This window comes from Oncorhynchus tshawytscha, linkage group LG04 (genome assembly GCF_018296145.1).
Source record: "Oncorhynchus tshawytscha isolate Ot180627B linkage group LG04, Otsh_v2.0, whole genome shotgun sequence".
NCBI classification, from domain to species: domain Eukaryota; kingdom Metazoa; phylum Chordata; class Actinopteri; order Salmoniformes; family Salmonidae; genus Oncorhynchus; species Oncorhynchus tshawytscha.
This window is the reverse complement of record NC_056432.1, coordinates 22,873,610-22,893,114: the sequence shown is the minus strand read 5'-3', so window position 1 is coordinate 22,893,114 and position 19,505 is coordinate 22,873,610. Positions and strand designations below refer to the sequence as shown.

General features: G+C 41.5%; 1 pseudogene; it reads right to left on the bottom strand.

Annotated features, from left to right (window-relative positions):
* Positions 1 to 17,591: 17,591 nt before the first annotated feature.
* Positions 17,592 to 19,003, bottom strand: LOC112249670 (annotated as a pseudogene).
* Between the last annotated feature and the right edge of the window lie 502 nt (positions 19,004 to 19,505).

Genomic DNA, 19,505 nt, shown 5'->3' with positions numbered 1-19,505 from the left:
TCATCTACATCAAGGGTGCCAATAATTATGGACCTGATTTGTATTTCTCTCTTTTTTTAATATATAACACATCAAGTGTCATTATTAAAAGATTGTCATCACACTTCTACCTTTCAATTATAGTTGCTAGTTTTCGATTTTATACTTATTTTCCATACTTTTATAATGATTTATAAAGTTTTTTGTTTTTCAAAATGCACATACAGTGCCTTTGGAAAGAATTCAGACCCCTTGACTTTTTCCACATTTTGTTACGTTACAGCCTTATTCTAAAATGGATTTAAAAAATAATTTCAGCAATCTACACACAATACCCCATAATGACGAAGTGAAAACAAGTTTTTAGACATTTTTGCGAATGTATACAAAATTAAAAACATAAATACCTTATTTACATAATTGATCAAATGGCGCTGGAGCAGAAGCCAGACATTTTATGTGCCCCCAACCAATTGTTTTTTTTTGTTTGTTTATCTCCGTTGTTTGTAACATATTTAAAAAATATATTTTGGTACATAATGTTGCCGCTACCGTCTCTTATGACTGAAAATAACTTCTAGACATCAGGACTGCGATTTTTCACCACGGACGAGCAGAATCCTTTTCCTTCTTTCACGACTCTGACGAGCCCGAGGTGGAGGATATACGGCTCCCTCTGGAACAGTCCCCAACCTCAATGATCTGCGTGAAGAGGAGGCGGAGAAAGAGAGGCCGGAGGTCGGGCTGCCTGCTGAGGAGTAGGAGGCGATCTAATAAACACCCACTCCCCTCAATTCTGCTCGCAAACATGCAATCATTGGACAATAAAATGGACAAGTTATTGGGAAGATTAAACTACCAATGGGACATTTAAAAACTGTAACATCTTATGCATCACGTAGTCGTGGCTGAACGACGCCAATATCAACATACAGATAGAAAAGCGGCGTCTGGTAAGACGAGGGGCGGCGGTCTATGTATTTTTGTAAACAACAGCTGGTGCACGATATCTAAGGAAGTCTCGAGCTATTGCTCACCTGAGGTATAGTATCTCATGATAAGCTGTAGGTCACACTACCTACCGAGAGAATTCTCATCTATATTATTTGTAACTGTTTACATACATACAGTTAAAGTCGGAAGTTTACATACACCTAGGTTGGAGTCATTAAAACTAGTTTTTCAACCACTCCACAGATTTCTTGTTAACAAACTATGGTTTTGGCAAGTCGGTTAGGAGATCTACTTTGTGCATGACACAAGTCATTTTTCCAACAATTGTTTACAGACAGATTGTTTCACTTATAATACACTGCATCGCAATTCCAGTGGGTTTACAAGTTTACAAAATTCCAGAAAATGATGTCATGGCTTTAGAAGCTTCTGTTAGGCTAATTGACATAATTTGAGTCAATTGGAGGAGTATCTATGGATGTATTTCAAGGCCCACCTTCAAACTCAATGCCTCTTTGCTTGACAAAATAAATCAGCCAAGACCTCAGAAAAAGAATTGTAGACCTCAACAAGTCTGATTCATCATTGGGAGCAATTTCCAAATGCCTGAAGGTACCACGTTCATCTGTACAAACAATAGTACTCAAGTATAAACACCATGGGACCACGTAGCCGTCATACCCGCTCAGGAATGAGACGTGTTGTGTCTCCCAGAGATGAACATACTTTGGTGCGAAAAGTGCAAATCAATTCCAGAACAACAGTAAATGACCTTGTGAAGATGCTGAAGGAAATAGGTACGAAGGTATCTATATCCACAGTAAAACAAGTCCTATATTGACATAACCTGAAAGGCCGCTCAGCAAGGAAGAAGCCACTACTCCAAAACCGCCATAAAAAAAGCCAGTCTACGGTTTGCAACTGCACATGGGGACAAAGATCGTACTTCTTGGAGAAATGTCCTCTGGTCTGCTGAAACAAAAATAGAACTGTTTGGCCATAATGACCATTGTTATGTTTGGAGGAAAAAGGGAGAGGCTTGCAAGCTGAAAATGGTGCACTTCACAAAATAGATGGCATCACGAGGAAAGGAAAATTATGTGGAAATATTAAACAACATCTCAAGACATCAGCAAGGAAGTTAAAGCTTGGTCGCAAATGGGTCTTCCAAAAGGACAATGACCCCAAGCATAATTCCAAAGTTGTGGCAAAATGGCTTAAGGACAACAAAGTCAAGGTATTGGAGTGGCCATCACAAAGCCCTGATCTCAATCCTATTGAACATTTGTGGGCAGAACGGAAAAAGCATGTGGGAGCAAGGAGGCCTACAGCCTGACTCAGTTAAACCAGCTCTGTCAGGAGGAATGGACCAAAATTCACCCAATTTACTGTGGGAAGCTTGTGGAAGGCTACCCGAAACATTTGACTCAAGTTAAACAATTTAAAGGCAATCGTACCAAATACTAATTGAGTGTATGTAAACTTCTGACCCACTGGGAATGTGATGAAAGAAATAAAAGCTGAAAGAAATATTTGTCTCTACTATTATTCTGACATTTCACATTCTTAAAATAAAGTGGTGATCCTAACTGACCTAAGACAGGGAATTTTTACTAGGATTAAATGTCAGGAATTGTGAAAAACTGAGTTTAAATGTATTTGGCTAAGGTGTATGTAAACTTCTGACTTCAACTGTACCACCACAGTCAGAGGCTGGCACCAAGATAGCATTGAATGAGCTGTATTCCACCATAAGCAAACAAGAAAACGCTCACCCAGAGGCGGCGCTCCTAGTAGCCGGGGACTTTAATGCAGGGAAACTTATTCTCATTTCTATCAACATGTTAAATGTGCAACCAGAGGTAAAAGAACTGTGGACCACCTTTACTCCACACACAAAGATGCATACAAAGCTCTCCCCCACCCTCCATTTGGCAAATCTGATCATGATTCTATCCTCCTAATTCCTGTTTATAAGCAAAAATAATTGCAGGAAGCAGCAGTGACTAGATAAAAATGTAGTCAGATGAAGCAGATGCTAACCTACAGGACTGTTTTGCTAGCACAGACTGGATTATGTTCTGGGATTCCTCCAATGGCATTGAGGAGTACACCACATCTGTCATTGGTTTCATCAATAAGGGCATTGATGATGTCGTCTCCACAGTGACCATGTATACATACCCCAACCAGAAACCATGGATTACAGGCAGCATCCGCACTGAGCTAAAGCCTAGAGCTGCCGCTTTCAAAAATCTGGACTCTAACCTGGAAGCTTATAAGAAATCCCGCTATGGCCTCCGGCGAGCCATCAAACAGGCAAAGCGTCAATACAGGACTAAGATCGAGAACACCGGCTCTGACCTCTTCCTGTCCGAGTCTGTAATACCAACATGTTTAAAGCAGACCACCATAGTGCCTGTGACCAATAACACTAAGGTAATCTGCCTAAATGACTACCGACCCGTAGCACTCATGTCTGTAGCCATGAAGTGCTTTGAAAGGCTGGTCATGGCCCACATCAACACCATCATCCCAGAGACCTGCCCGTGTGGTGCCAGGACAACAACCTCTCACCCTACGTGATCAAGACAAAGGAGATGATTGTGGACTACAGGAAAAAGACGACCGAGCACGCCCCCATTCTCATCAACGGGGCTGCAGTAGAGCAGGTTGAGAGCTTCAAGTTCCTTGGTGTCCAGATCACCAACAAACTAACATGGTCCAAGCACACCATGAGAGTCGTGAAGCTGGCACAACACAACCTATTCCCCCTCAGGAGTCTTGGCATGGGTCCTCAGATCCTCAAAAGGTTCTACCATCGAGAACATCTTGACTGGTTGCATCACTGCCTGGTATGGCAACTGCTCGGCCTCCGACTGCAAGGCACTACAGAGGGTAGTGCGAATGGCCCAGTACATCAATGGGGCCATGCTTCCTGCCATCCAGGACCTCTATACTAGGCGTGTCAGAGGAAGGCCCTGAAAATTGTCAAAGACTCCAGCCACCCTGGTCATAGACTCTCTGCTACCACATGGCAAGCGGTACCGGAGCGCCAAGTCTAGGTCCAAGAGGCTTCTAAACAGCTTCTACCCCCAAGCCATAAGACTCCTGAACATCTAGTCAAATGGCTACCCAGACTATTCACATTGCCCCCCCCCCTCTCCACAGCACTGACACTCTCTGTTGTCATCTATGCATAGTCACTTAAATTAACTCTATCTACATGTACATACTACCTCAACTAACCGTTGCCCCCGCACATTGACTCTGTACTGGCACCCATGTATTTATTGTTATTTTTTACTGCTCCCCTTTAATTACTTGTTACTTTTATCTCTTATTCTTATCCATATTTTTTTTACTGGTTTTGTGTCGAGGCACAGATCTGGGGAAGGGTACCAAAAAATGTCTGCAGCACTGAAGGTCCCCAAGAACACAGTGGCCTCCATCACTTTTAATTGGAAAAAGTTTGGAACCACCAAGACTCTTCCTAGAACTGGCTGCCCGGCCAAACTGAGCGATGGTCACTCTGACAGAGCTCCAGAGTTTCAATGTGGAGATGGGAGAACCTTCCAGAAGGACAACCATCTCTGCAGCACTCCACCAACCAGGTCTTTATGGTGGAGTGGACAGACTGAAGCCACTGCTCAGTAAAAGGCATGTGACAGCCCACTTGGAGTTTGCCAAAAGGCACCTAAAGACTCTCAGACCATGACAAACAAGATTCTCTGGTCTGATGAAACCAAGATTGAACTCTTTGGCCTGAATGACAAGCATCACATCTGGTGGAAACCTGGCATCATCCCTACGGTGAAGCATGGTGTTGGCAGCATCATGCTGTGGGGACGTTTTTCAGTGGCAGGGACTGGGAGCCTAGTCAGGATTGAGGCAAAAATGAACAACGCAAAGTAGAGAGAGATCCTTGATGAAAAGCACTCTGGAGCAGGTTAGAACCTCAGACTGGGGCGAAGGTTCACCTTCCAACAGGACAATGACCCTAAGCACACAGCCAAAACAACGCAGGAGTGGCTTTAGGACAAGTTTCTGAATGTCCTTGAGTGGCCCAGCCAGAGCCCGGCCTTGAACCCGATCAAACATTTCTGGAGATACCTGAAAATAGCTGTGCAGCAACACTCCACATCCAACCTGACAGAGCTTGAGAGGATCTGCAGAGAAGAATGGGAGGAACTCCCCAAGTACACGTGTGCCAAGCTTGTATCGTCATATCCAAGATGACCCGATCCTGTAATCGCTGTCAAAGGTGCTTCAACAAAGTACTGAGTAAAGGGTCTGAATACTTATGTAAATGTGATAATTCTGTTTTTTTATTTTGATAAATTAGCAAAATTTTCAAAAACATGTTTTGCTTTGTCATTATTTAATTAGGCAAGTCAGTAAGAACAAATTCTTATTTACAGTGACTACCCAGGCCAAACCCAGATAATACTGGGTCAACTGTGCCCCGCCCTATGGGACTCCCACTCACAGCTGGTGTCTTGTTTTGTTCAACTGATCAACTGACCATGACCTAAACATCTGGGTGGTCTTAACCAATCATAGGATACGGTGGTAAAATGCATCCAATTATAATTCAGTATGTTTACACATGTGAATATTACAGCTGGTTGGGGTCTGAACCAGGGTCTGTAGTGATGCCTCTTGCACTGAGATGCAGTGCCTTAGACCGCTGAGCCACTCTGGAGCCCATTATGGGGTATTGTGTGTAGATTGATGAGGGAAAAAACAATTTAATCAATTTTAGAATAAAGCTTTATCGTAAAAATGTGGAAAAAGTCAAGGAGTCTGAATACTTCCGAAGGCACTGTATAAGGTTCTTTCTCTCCATGATTCAGTAATGAGGTTATTTACATTCCATTCCACATTCCATTTTTCAACACAACCCACTCAGTTTTTTTAAAAGTCTGGTATTTATTTCCTTCCCTAAAGTATTTGGCAGCAATAACACAAAATGGCATGTGCAGTTTACACCCATAGAAATATTTATATATTTATATATATATATTTATATGTATTTATCATACCATTCCCACCCCACATGTTTTGTCATGCCTGCTTCCACTCCCTCTCTTAGGGGCCCACGGCCAGCCTGCCCATCATTACGCACACCTGTCACCATCGTTTGATTTTTTTTTAAACTAGGATGGTCAGTTAAGAACAAATTCTTATTTACAATGACAGCCTAGTGGGAACATTGTTCAGGGGCAGAACGACAGATTCTTCCCTTGTCAGCTCAGGAATTTGATCTAGCAACCTTTTGGTTACTGGCCCAACACTCTAACCACTAGGCTACATGCCACCCCATTGTTATGCACATCAGCGCTTCATTTTACTCACCTGGACTCCATCACTTTATTAAAATGCCCCCTCTCTATCTGTCCTCACATGTTTATTGTTTATGTAGCCCACCCATGCTTCTGGTGTCTTATTACAGACAACAATACACACCTGCCTCTAATTGAGAACCAAGCTAGGCAACCATAGACATATATAAACACCTAGATAGTAAACAACCCCAAAAACCTACAAAACCCCTAGACAGTACAAAAACACATATATCACCCATGTCACACCCTGACCTAACCAAAACAATAAAGAAAACAAAGAATACTCAGGTCAGGGCGTGACACAGTGAGCCATGCATCAGTTAATCATAATTTACAATGGGTGTTGACCATCACAATGGTGCAATAGTGTGCATTCCTTACATTCTTAAGTAAGGTTAGGCTGACATGGTAAACAACACATTGCATGTTCATCCTGTTGTTATTCTGCTGGAGACACATCAAACATCACTTAATTTTTTATACAGTAGAAGATCAGGATGAGCTTTAGGGACATTTGTAGCTGACACAGTCAGACTCTACTCATGGCTAAGTTCATTAACACAAACTGATTACAAGGCTTTCTAGGCATTGAGTAAGATCATCAATCTAATTTGATAGAAAGTTCCCTAATTGCCTGTGTTACGGACATCACTGTTCTTGCTTATTATACTTTCTCTCCTAGAGCAGCTCACACTGAGACTGACTGGAACTTGAGATCTCTGTCTTGCAAATAAACGTGACTACCCTCTTGACAACTTCTCTGGGGTGCGGGGGGAGACATTTCAGGCTGAGGAGAGAGGTTACAAATCCCCATCTGTTACACCTGCTCATTTGAATTCTCTGTTGCTGACCAGGTGAAACAATATGAAACAGACTGATTAAAATAATCTACTGGATTTGCAGAGAAAAATGTATGAAATTTCAGAGTAAAGGAGTAGCCTCTCCTTATATCACATTATGATCACTTTTGTTTGACACTTTGATATTGGCAAAAGAGCTGATCTGATTGGTCAAAATACCAATTTGTGGAAACATAATTGCGCTGCCTGTGTTAATGCACTGTTTAACTGAACAACAAGTTATTTATGGACACTTTATGAGAGCATAATACAACTGATTTCCTTCTTCAAGTGCTCTCTCACATACATTATGAAATAATTATCAAATTAAAACTCCAAGTAGTAAGTAAAGTATACAGTGGAAAGACATTAATTTGTCTGATAAGTGTGGTTAGTGATTACACTAATTTCCACAAAGTTAGGTTATCATGGAGATGACACAGAAAACAACAAAGTTATGGCATAGTCAATCAAAAACAACCATATATATCAGTATAAATAAAAATAATAATAAAATAAAAAATATTTAAAAAATAATATATATATATATATATTATTGTTATTTATTTTTTAATTTGTATTATTATTTTTTATACTGATATATATATATATATATAGCAGTATAAATAAAATTAAAATAATAATACAATTTAAAAAAAAATAAAAAAATAATAATAATATATCCATTATTACCCTGCACCTGTTGTTTCTGGGGAACAACATCAAATGAGATGTGCCCCAAAAAATGTCCTGTCTTCTTGAAGGAGCATCAGCTCATGGTACCTGTCCCCCTTCCTCACTCTGAGCCTGTCCCCAGCTTTTAGTTTAAACACCCCGGACGTGCAGAGAGACTTTTCCCAGTACTGAGTCCCTGACTCCTCCTTGCAGCCCTCTGAACCAGTTGGCTGACAGTCATTCGATTTAGGAATGCAGTCCACTGTGTCAGATGCTGTTAGCAGGTCTCTGTTTTTTTGGTAGCCCTTTGCAAACAGGATTACTTTTTGGGTGAGGATGAAACCTGATTCCTCCTCGTTACACACAAAGTGACCAGGGCTTCGGAACGTGATCTGCAGGTAAACCATGTACATGCCATCATTGAGCACGATGAGGTCGCAGTCATGATACTTAAAGCCGCTAAGGTGAGCAAGTCCAAGGTTGTACTCCCATTCAAGGTATATCACTTTTGAATGATTAAATGAGTATGGAGCTGGAGGAGAGACAAGAGAGGCCATTACTTTTTAGCTTAGTCTTAATGATTGGTCTTTCAAGGAATAGTGTGTGTGTATCATAATTGTACCTGTCAGATGGGCACTTAGATTGTTTTCAATTTGCTGCTGCTGTTGAACGCCACCTATGGTGGGATAAAATAGACAGTGATGATGATGATGATAATGATGATGATGATTAGATTATTATAACCATAGTCATAATAATAGTTTACCCATAGAATCACCTCCAGCTGAAGTGTGCTACAAATAAAAACACAAGATCCATTAAGATTTTATGAGCATAATATCTTAAAAATGTATTTCATTTGGCTCCCAAGTGGCACAGCGGTCAAAGGCACTGCATCTCAGTGCTTGAGGTGTCACTAACGACACCCTGGTTTGATTCCAGGCTGAATCACAACCGGCTGTGATTGGGAGTTCCATAGCGAGGTTAAATATATATATATATATATTGATCTAAATACAGTCCCCAAGTATTACCACAATTAGAATGACAAGCGTGTTCTGATGTTGGCTCTCTAATAATTATACACATTTACTGTAGGCTACTGTACCAGTTTCGTTTCTAACCACACACAACACTATCCATAAATTATTCTGAATCGGGGTTATTTGCAGGTAACAGGTTGATTTAATCGAATAACACTTGTGCGCTGTTGAATGAGAAGCTCACCTGGTAGTCTGCTGCTTTATGATGATATGCGTTTAGCAAGAGTACCAAACAAGACAGAAGTAAAGAGACAAGCGCAGCGAACCGAGTGAGGCACATTGGCCGCCCTTTGTCTCTGCGGTTCACTCGGGCATAACGACTCCTGTCACTCTCCGCAGGGATCTCACAGCAAACTGCCTCAGCGCCAGCAGCTGTCATGATCAGCATGTAGGGAGTACTCAATGGATTTTGACATTCAAGTCCGATTTATATCAATGTTGTCGCCCACGTTGCACCCAGGGGTGTTTCTAGGATTTGAAAACATTCGGAGTTTAGCCCCAAACCAGTAGGGAGGTCTGGGGGATCCTCCCCCGGCTGAGAGAAGATATTTATCGAGTAACTGGCACCTTCGTACCTGCCACAGCAGACAGTTCTAGTACTTAATTACAGTAGCTACTGTAGATCTCTACTCTGGAACACTCTCTACTCTGGAATACATACATCTACAGTCAGTTGTGGAAATAGTACACAATTGTCATACTTGAGTAAAAATAAAGATACCTAAAAATAAAGATACCTAAATTACTCAAGTAAAAGTGAAAGTCACCCAGTAAAATACTACTTGAGTAAAAGTCTAAAAGTATTTGGTTTTAAATATACTTAAGTATCAAATGTAAAAATAAAAGTATAAATCAATTCCTTATATTAAGCAAAGCAGACGGCCACATTTTGTATATTTTTTATTTATTTACAAACAAAGCATGTGTTTATTGAGTCCGCCAGATCAGACACAGTAAGGATGACCAGGGATGTTCTCTTGAAAAGGGTGTGAATTAGACCATTTTCCTGTCGAGGACTTTTGTGTGTCATGGAGAATGTATGGAGTAAAAAGTACAGAATTTTGTTTAATGAAGTAAAGTAAAAGTTGTCAAAAATATGAATAGTAAAATAAAAGTACAGGCCCAAAAATCTACTTAAGTAGTACTTGTATTGTCAAAAACCTCCATACCATTCAACAACTTGACCTGCCCAATAAGCTAAATTGATTAAAGAATCACACAGTACCGAAACACCCTCTCTCTCACACACATGCACACACTAGTTAGAATCCATAGAGCAGCTGTGATACAGTCTACTGTGTGCTCACTCCTCTTCCTCTCTCCATCACTTTTTCTGTGTCTTCTGTTGCTGTCTCTCTTGTCTGCCCTCTTCTGTTGCTGTCTCACAGTCTTCTGTATTGCTGTCTCTTGTCTACCCTCCTCTCCTACCCTGGTTGTAAAAACTGTAAAAGTAAACAATTGTTTAATGGTAATTTTACAGGCCTTTTCACCTCACCTGAAAATGATTTGGAAACCATGTTATAGTTTTTCACTGTCTGCATTTCACCTGTTATCATTTTTTTTGCAAATAAATCAAACTAATTAGAATCTATGGAGCAGCTTGTAGTGATACTGTCTACTGTGTGCTCATCCACACTTTGTTCTCTCTCCATCTCTTCTGTCACTTTTGCTGTATCTTGTCTGTTGCTGTCTCTCTTTTCATCTGTTTCCTGTCTTAAGTTCTTGCTTTTTACTGTCTCCTTTGTCTATCCTCTTCTGTTGTTATGGCCTGTTCTGTTCTTCTGGTGTCCCTCTCCATCATATCCTAGTCTTCTGTTGCTATCTCTGCTTCTTGTCTGGTGTGTTTCTCTTCAAATCAAATCAAATCAAATGTATTTATATAGCCCTTCGTACATCAGCTGATATCTCAAAGTGCTGTACAGAAACCCAGCCTAAAACCCCAAACAGCAAGCAACGCAGGTGTTAAAGCACGTTGGCTAGGAAAAACTCCCTAGAAAGGCCAAAACCTAGGAAAGACCTAGAGAGGAACCAGGCTAGGAGGGGTGGCCAGTCTTCTTCTTGCTGTGCCTGGTGGAGATTATAACTTCATCACCTATTCTTCTGTTGCTGTCTCTGTGTCTTGTCTGGTGTGTGTTTCTCCATCATATCCTACTCTTCTGTTGCTGTCTCTGTGTCTTGTCTGGTGTGTGTTTCTCCATCATATCCTACTCTTCTGTTGCTATCTCTGTGTCTTGTCTGGTGTGTCTTTCTCCATCATATCCTACTCTTCTGTTGCTATCTCTGTGTCTTGTCTGGTGTGTCTTTTTAGTTTTGCCATCCAAAACGGTAAAGGGCATACTGGGGTAGCTTAACTTGTTTTGGGCCTGTGTCTTGGTCACCTAAATCATCCTCTTCCCTACCAATTTCCCCTGGCTACTGCTGTTCTAAGTGCTCCAGTGGCCTGCTGTTCTCATCTGTCCTCCTCCTTGGTTAATCTGCAAGGATGCAACATAGAGGTACAACATGTTATTAGTTTGTTTTAAACGGTGACTGCACTTCCTGATTTGGCCTCGTTTTGGATTTGGTTCATTAAGAAATGCTAGCGGCCATGACTGAATTCAAACGTGAGGTGGTTTCAGGGTGTGGTTTGATGTGGGTGTCTCATGTGTGCTCGCAGGTGGGAAGAGTTATTTAGCCAATTAGCTTCAAGCAGACTATTTGGGGACTGTGAATATATTACACAATGTAAATAGGACAATATTTTCATGTTGAACATCATTTAGTTGTCTCATTAAATGCTTTCAATATTTGTATATGAATTTCTACAATTTATAGTTGGTTTGAGGTTAAGTCATTGCAATTTGGAGCTATTGGAGTTTTAACATATCCCAAGTACATTGTATAATTTACCAATGGTCCATAACTAGCCCCATAGGGATACCCAAAGTCACCCCGAATTTACCACAGGCATTACGATAGGGTCACGTGAAACTGCACTCCAAATGGATGATTACTTGTGTGCTGCCAGCTGTGGGCAGGATTGAAACAAAACCAACCTTCATTTACGTTGTGATGCAGTCACCACCACAAGTCTCACAAAACTCAATTTTGGACAAGACAGACATTATGACCAAAATGATCCCATTTACACTTTGTAGTCAATTTTGACGGTTTGACTCATATCGATGCCACATAGGCTGTTTTCTAAATGAGAAGTTGGTTTTTAGGGGCAGTTGCTCTTTAAAACTTCTCTAGGGTAGGGGGCAACATTTGGAATTTTGGATGAAAAGCGTGCCCAAATTAAACTGCCTTCTACTCAGGCCCAGAAGATAGGATATGCATATAATTGGTAGATTTGGATAGAAAACACTCTACAGTTTCCAAAGCTGTTAAAATAGTGTCTATGAGTATAACAGAACTGTTTTGGCAGGTGAAAACCTGAGAAAAATCCATTCAGGAAGTAGGATTTTTGTTGTTGTTGTAGTTTTATATTCAATGCCATTACAGTATCCATTGACTTAGGACTCAAATTGCAGTTCCTATGCCTTCCACTAGATGTCAACAGTCTTTAGAAAATGTTTCAGGCTTGTATTCTGAAAAATTAGGGAATAAGAGCAGTCTGAATGAGTGGACCTTGCTGTGTCACAGAGCTTTTTCATGCGCATGACCGAGAGAGTGCCTTTCTTGTTTACCTTTTATACTGACAACGTTATTGTCCAGTTGAAATATTATCGATTATTTATGCTTAAAACAACCTGAGGATTGAATACAAACATCATTTGACATGTTTCTATGAACTTTACGGATACAATTTGGATTTTTTGTCTGCCTGTTGTGACTGCGTTTGTACCAGTGGATTACTGAAGAAAACACGCTGGTTTTTGGATATAAAGAGAGACTTTATCAAACAAAATGAACATTTATTGAATAAATGAATGCCTTCTGAGTGCAACCATATGAAGATCATCAAAGGTAAGTGATTCATTTGATCTCTATTTCTGACTTTTCTGACTTGTGTAACTCTTCTACTTGGCTGGTTACTGTTTGTAATGATTTGTCTACTGGGTGATGTTCTCAAATAATCGTACGGTATGTTTTCGCAGTAAAGCATTTTTTAAATCTGACACCGTGGTTGAATTCACAAGAAGTTAATCTTTAAACCTATGTAAAATAGTTGTATCTTTTCTGAATTTTTATAATGAGTATTTCTGTATTTGAATTTGGCGCTCTGCAATCTCACTGGATGTTGGCCAGGTGGGACGATACCCTAGAGAGGATAAAGATACTGTATACTCACATGACCAGGGCAACTCGACTGTAAAAATATATTCAAGTGTCTGCGTAACAGAGCAACACAACTCCAAACATGTCAGATAAGAAGCTACATGAATATAAAGAAACATGAGCTCCCCAAAAATTACCTGTAGAATTGAATATGTTATAAGACCTCTATGATTCATTTCATTTTGTCAGTCTACCAGCTAATGTGAGATTTTTAGATTTCATAACATTTGAGGACACAATTTAAGGAGCTATGTATTTTCAATATTTTTCACAATTTAACCACAAAGCTGGCCATATTTCCCCCTCTCTTTCTGGATGCCCACCCCCTTCCCTTCTAAGTTCAAGTTTGTTTATTTGTCAGATGTACATGAAGTACACAGTGCATTAAAATGCTTACCGGAGCAGCATGTAGCCTATTGGTTAAGAGCTAAGAGCGTTAACCCAGTAATCCCGAGCCGGCAAGGTGGAAAAATCTGCCGTTCTGCCCTTGACCAGGGCAGTTAACCCCCAACAACAACTGCTCCCCGGGTACCCATGATGTCGATTAAGGCAGGCCCCCTAGCGCTTTGAGGTAGTTGAGGTCAGGGCACTGTGCAGGTCAGTCAAGTTCTTCCACACTGATCTCGCCAAACCATTTCCGTATGGACCTCGCTTTGTGCATGGGGGCATTGTCATGCTGAAACAGGAAAGGGCCTTTCCCAAACTATTGCCAGAAAGTTGGAAGCACAGAATCGTCTAGAATGTAGGCTGTAGCGTTAAGATTTCCCTTCACTGGAACTAGTTCTTGGACCGAACCATCAAAAAAAGCCACAGACCATTATTGCAAACTTTACATTTGGCACTATATATTGGGGTAGGTAGCGTTCTCCTCGCATCTGCCAAACCCATATTCGTCCGTTGAACTCCCAGTGGTGAAGTGCAATTCATCACTCCAGAGAATGCGTTTCCACTGCTCCAGAGTCCAATGGTGGTGACCTTTACAGCACTCCAGCCAACACTTGGCATCTGCCACTGCATACTCTCTGTTTAGGGACAGATAGCATTCCAATTCACTCAGTTTTTTTGGTTGATTCTTTCCAGTGCCAAATAGTTCTCTTTTTGCTTTCTCATAATTTAGTTTGGTCTAATTGTGTATCTGTCCTGGGGCTCTGTTTGTGTTCGTGAACAGAGTCTCAGAACCAGCTGGCTGAGGGGACTCATCTCACTATAGGTGAGGGCTTTGTGATGGAATGTGTAGGCATCACTTCCTTTTAGGTGATTGTAGAATTTAACAGCTCTTTTCTGGATTTTGATAACTAACGGGTGTGGTCCTAATTCTGCATGCATTGTTTGTGGTTTGCGTTGCACAGAAAGTACATTTTTGCATGAGATGTCTCAACTGGGTGTTTGTACCATTTTATGAACTCTTGGTTGGCGAGTGGTCCCCAGATCTCACAACCCAAGAGTTCTATAACTGAATGAAATCTTTTTTGACAGATCCTAATTGGGATGTTGAGTTTGATTTTCCTTTTGATGACGTAGAAGGCAAATTATATCTAGAAACCACAGGCAACGTGTGACATAATATTCTGGAATTTTCCAAGCTGTTTTAAAGGCACAGTCAACTTATTGTATGTAAACTTCTGACCCACTGGAATTGTGATACAGTAAATTATAAGTGAAATAATCTGTCTGTAAACAATTGTTGGAAAAATGACTTGTGTTTATTTATATAATTTATGTTTTGCCTCTTGGACCCCTATGGACTTGGGTCCAGCCCCTGACTCACACAATTGACCAGTAATTAATTACCCAATCAAGGCAGAGCCCCCAAATTACCAACGTGGGCCCCCTACCTCCTCTCCTCGCCCCATCTGACGATAAGCAGAGCGGCAGCAGCAGACTGTCTACACTCATTGAGAGCAGGCTCCTCAATAGAGTACCACAGTATGAGTCATAATACCCATAAAACCTAGCGGTCAAACAGGGAAATGGTTCCAAACGTTTTTCCACCATTCATTTTTTCCCATAGGGGATTTTAGAAACACTTCAAATAAGGGCTGTGTTTTGTGTAGATACAATTGTATCTGTCTCCTCATCAATCTACACACAATACCCCATTATGACAAGTCAAAAACAGGTATTTTGAATTTTTAGCAAATTTAGAAAATAAAAACTGAAATATCACATTTAAATACATATTCAGACCCTTTACTCAGTACTTTGTTGAAGCACCTTTGGCAGCGACTACAGCCTCAAGTCTTCTTGGGTATGACGCTACAAGCTTGGCACACCTGTATTTGGGAGTTTCTCCTATTTTTCTGTGCGGATCCTCTCAAGCTCTGTCGGATGTGGAGCGTAACTGCAGAGCCATTTTTAGGTCCGGGCTCTGGCTGGGCCACTCAAGGACAATCAGAGACTTGACCCTAAGCCACTCCTGCATTGTCTTGGCTGTGTGCTTAGGGTCATTGTCCTGTTGGAAGGTGAACCTTCACCCCAGTTTGAGGTCCTGAGCACTCTGGAGCAGGTTTTCATCAAGGATCTCTCTGTACTTTGCTCAGTTAATCTTTTCCTCGATCCTGACTAATCTCCCAGTCTCTGCCGCTGAAAAACATCCACACAGCATGATTCTGCCACCACAATGCTTCACCGTAGGGATGGTGCAAGGTTTCGTAAAGACGAGGCCCATGGCATTCAGGCCAAAGAGTTCAATCTTGATTTCATCAGACCTGAGTCCTTTAGGTGCCTTTTGGCAAAATCCAAGTGGGCTGTCATGTGCCTTTTACTGAGGAGTGGCTTTCGTCTGGCCACTCTACCATGAAGGTCTGATTGGTGGAGTGCGGCAGAGATGGTTGTCTTTCTGGAAGGTTCTCCCATCTCCACAAGGGATCTCTGATCTTCAGGTTCATGGTCACCTCCCTGACCAAGGCCCTTCTCCCCGATTGCTCAGTTCGGCCAGGCAGCCAGCTCTAGGAAGAGTCTTGGTGGTTCCAAACTTTTTCCATTTAAGAATGACGGAGGCCACTGTGTTCTTGGGAACCTTCAATTCTGCAGAAATGTTTTGGTACCATTCCCCAGATCTGTGCCTCGACACAATCCTGTCTTGGAGCTCTATGGACAATTCCTACAACCTCGTGGCTTGGTTTTTGCTCTGACATGTACTGTGGGACCTTATATAGACAGGTGTGTGCCTTTCCAAATCATGTCCAGTCAATTAAATTTAACACAGGTGGACTCCAGTCAAGTTGTAGAAACATCTCAAGGATGATCAATGGAAACAGGATGCACTTGAGCTCATCTTCGGGTCTCATGGCAAAGGGTCTGAATACTTATGTAAATAAGGTATTTCAGTTTTTTATAAATGTGCTAAAATTCATAAAAAACTGTTTTCACTATTGGGGTATTGTGTGTAGATTGATGAGGAAAATGTTTTATTTAATCAATTTTAGAAGAAGGCTGTAACGTAACAGAATGTGTAAAAAGTCAAGGGGGTCTGAATACTTTCTGAAGCCACTGTACCCCCCTTAGGTTCTCGAGAGCTAATGGGAACCTAGCCTCACTCTTACCAAAGAAGATATTGTAGCAAATATCGTGATTCAACAACAATGGATTCGAGTTACAGCTCTTTGGCCATAACTGGTTGTAGACTCTATCGTTATAACACAACAGAACACATAAACTGGCATGACATTTACTCATGGTTGTGCAAAAAGAAATGTGTGTAAAACCACACCTCCAAATATTCCGTCAACCTAGTGCCATCAACCTTACTGATGTTGTCTCCATGAACTGATGGTTTCCACGGTTGTGGCTAGATGTAGTACAGCTCCATCTAGTTGTTGCATCAGGGCCAACTATAGCATTTTAGCTTAGCCCAACCTAAGCCCTTTCCTAACCTGCTACACTAATTCTCCTAACCTGCTAAAAGTCATTTCTGTCCGTAGCTGTACTCCATCTAGCCACAACCATATAAGCCAATCAAGCAATTAGTTCCAAGAAATCATTAGTATCACCACACTGGCCTTGACAACGTTTGCCAGTTGCTCTCTGCTTGCTTTTCATCTCCAACACAGGGCACAGAGTGTAGATGTGGTTGCAAGAACAGTTTAACAGACATGTGTTCAGAGGGATCTGCCATACATCCACATTGCGCGCCAAAACACAACCACGTTACGAAAAGCAGTCCCATTGTGAGTAGTAGGCCTCTGGCCAAAGGAGGAGATGACTATCATAAAAAAAACTATTACAAATCTTTTTATTTTAGTCAATGAAAATGTGACGAGATGAGAATTCCACGTGAGACTAATGGACATTTAATATGACATGACATGCAGACTGCGGTGCGAGAACGGCAACACAGATGAAAGAATAACAGCCCCCTTGAAAATAGAGCTACTGATGTGATCAAAGCAAAAATTGCCTACATGTCTTGGCACTTTTTTTTTTTTTTTTTTGTAGTACAAAGTCATTTTCAGCAATAGGCTTTCTAAACGTTTTGCACAACTGTGATTTTCAATCATTGATAAAGAGTAAAATATTTGCAAGACAATTCTCAAACTGAGACCATTTGTTTACAGTGTATCTGTAATGTGTGTTCTCCATCTTTAACTGTCAGATTATGAACAACTGATATGATGGGCTTGTTAAGATTAGCCAAACATTGTAGGTACCAATCCCAGCAACAGACAGTGTTCCGTTGGACACTGCTCAAGGTTAGAAGTCCTTTTGAAGATCACTCTTTTTAAGATGCCCCCTTTCCATGAAAGAGCCATCCCTTACAGGAATTGATCAAATAGTTTTTACATACTTTGCCAAGCTTGTTTGTTTGTAGTCTCTTATCTTCCGTCACTCTCCTGCTTCTCTCTCATTCTCCTTGGTGTCCTCCTCCTCCTCCTCTTCCTCCTCTGCTGTCTTGGGCCGATCCAACTCACAGATCAGACTGATAGTGGGCACATCGAAGGGGTCAAAGCGATCCAGTTTTCTCAGGTCAATAGGAACAGAAATCCCCCTGGTTTTGGGATGGATGCTGAATGGGGCTCTTCAGCAAATGGTTGACTCCTTTACTGATGTTCACAACGAGCCTAGGGTAAAAGTACTGCACATGACCTCCTTCTCAAAGTAGTGGCCCTTGGCAGTTGTATGTTTGTTTTAGACCAGTCTTAAGTCTTCCCCAGCGCTTCTCAGGGTTTTTCTCAGTCTGGAAGCACCGCAGAAGCTCCTTTCTGACATCTTTGGGCATGAGGGACAGCACTTTGTCTGCAACCTCTTTGTTGCCCAGTATGTCCTGTCCCACTAGAAAGTACTGGGGAAAGTGGTGCTCCACCACCACTAGGGATTGAATTGAGTCTGACAGTACTACTTTCCTCACTGTCTCGTCTTCATCCTTGACCAGACTCAGGTACTCAGACACAGCGGAGCGGAGCACTGAAAGCTTCCGGGTGGCCTTGTCACACACCCAGCAATGCACCCCTCTCAGTGCCGGAAACCAAAGACATCTCCAAGGGCTCTGTCCACGATACGGATGACAATGGTCATCAGAGTCCAGCACTTTGGGCAGATGTCTGCAGCACTGCAACAGCTTCTGATATTGTCATAGTCTGTCATATCAACATCAAACACCTGCTCCTTCTCCAGAGCCTGGAAGGATCCAGACTTGACTGTGTTATACTGATTAGGCCTGTGACTGTAGACCGCTCCAATGTCAATCTTGTACAGATTTATCTTCTGCATCTCCTTCTCCAGCTCGTTCAGAGTGCTGAATGACTATTGTACGTAGATGTCATCCTTCAATGTGAGTAGTTCTTTGTCACTCCTCCATATTTCGGCCACCGGTAATATTGAGAGAAAGGGAAAAGTCTGCGGTAGTAGAGGGGTAATAGCTCCGGTAGAGGGGCCTGGTCGTAATCAGCAGCTGGCATTTCTGAAGTTATTATGCAAATGTATAGATTGAAGTGAAAATAATAAGAAAACGTCTAAAATGTTGATAGCCGACTGTACCCCTCAATTGTTTTAGTGTCCTGGCACCTTGCTTCACATCAGTTCAAACGATTGACAAGTAACTGAAGTGACAGCCTGGAGCTGTGTGGGAGACAATTCTGCCAATGAGAGAGTCGTAGGTAACTGCATACATGGAGTGTGTCTGAAAGTGGGCGTGTCAACAGAAGTGGGAGGATCAACAGAAGTGGGTGTATGGAAATCAGCTATTGGGCAGTTTTGTTGCCACTCAAGACCATTTTGCATGGCTGATTGGGCTGCATGACGAGTCTATTGTTGACAACTGTAGCATTTTAGCTAAGCCTAACACTTTTCCTAACCTTAGCCTCATTCCTCTAACCTGACACGCTAATTATCCTAACCTGCTATGTAAAAATTAAGCTGACTTAATTTTGACTCTTTTCTGGGACTTTCCATCCATTTCTGCAACC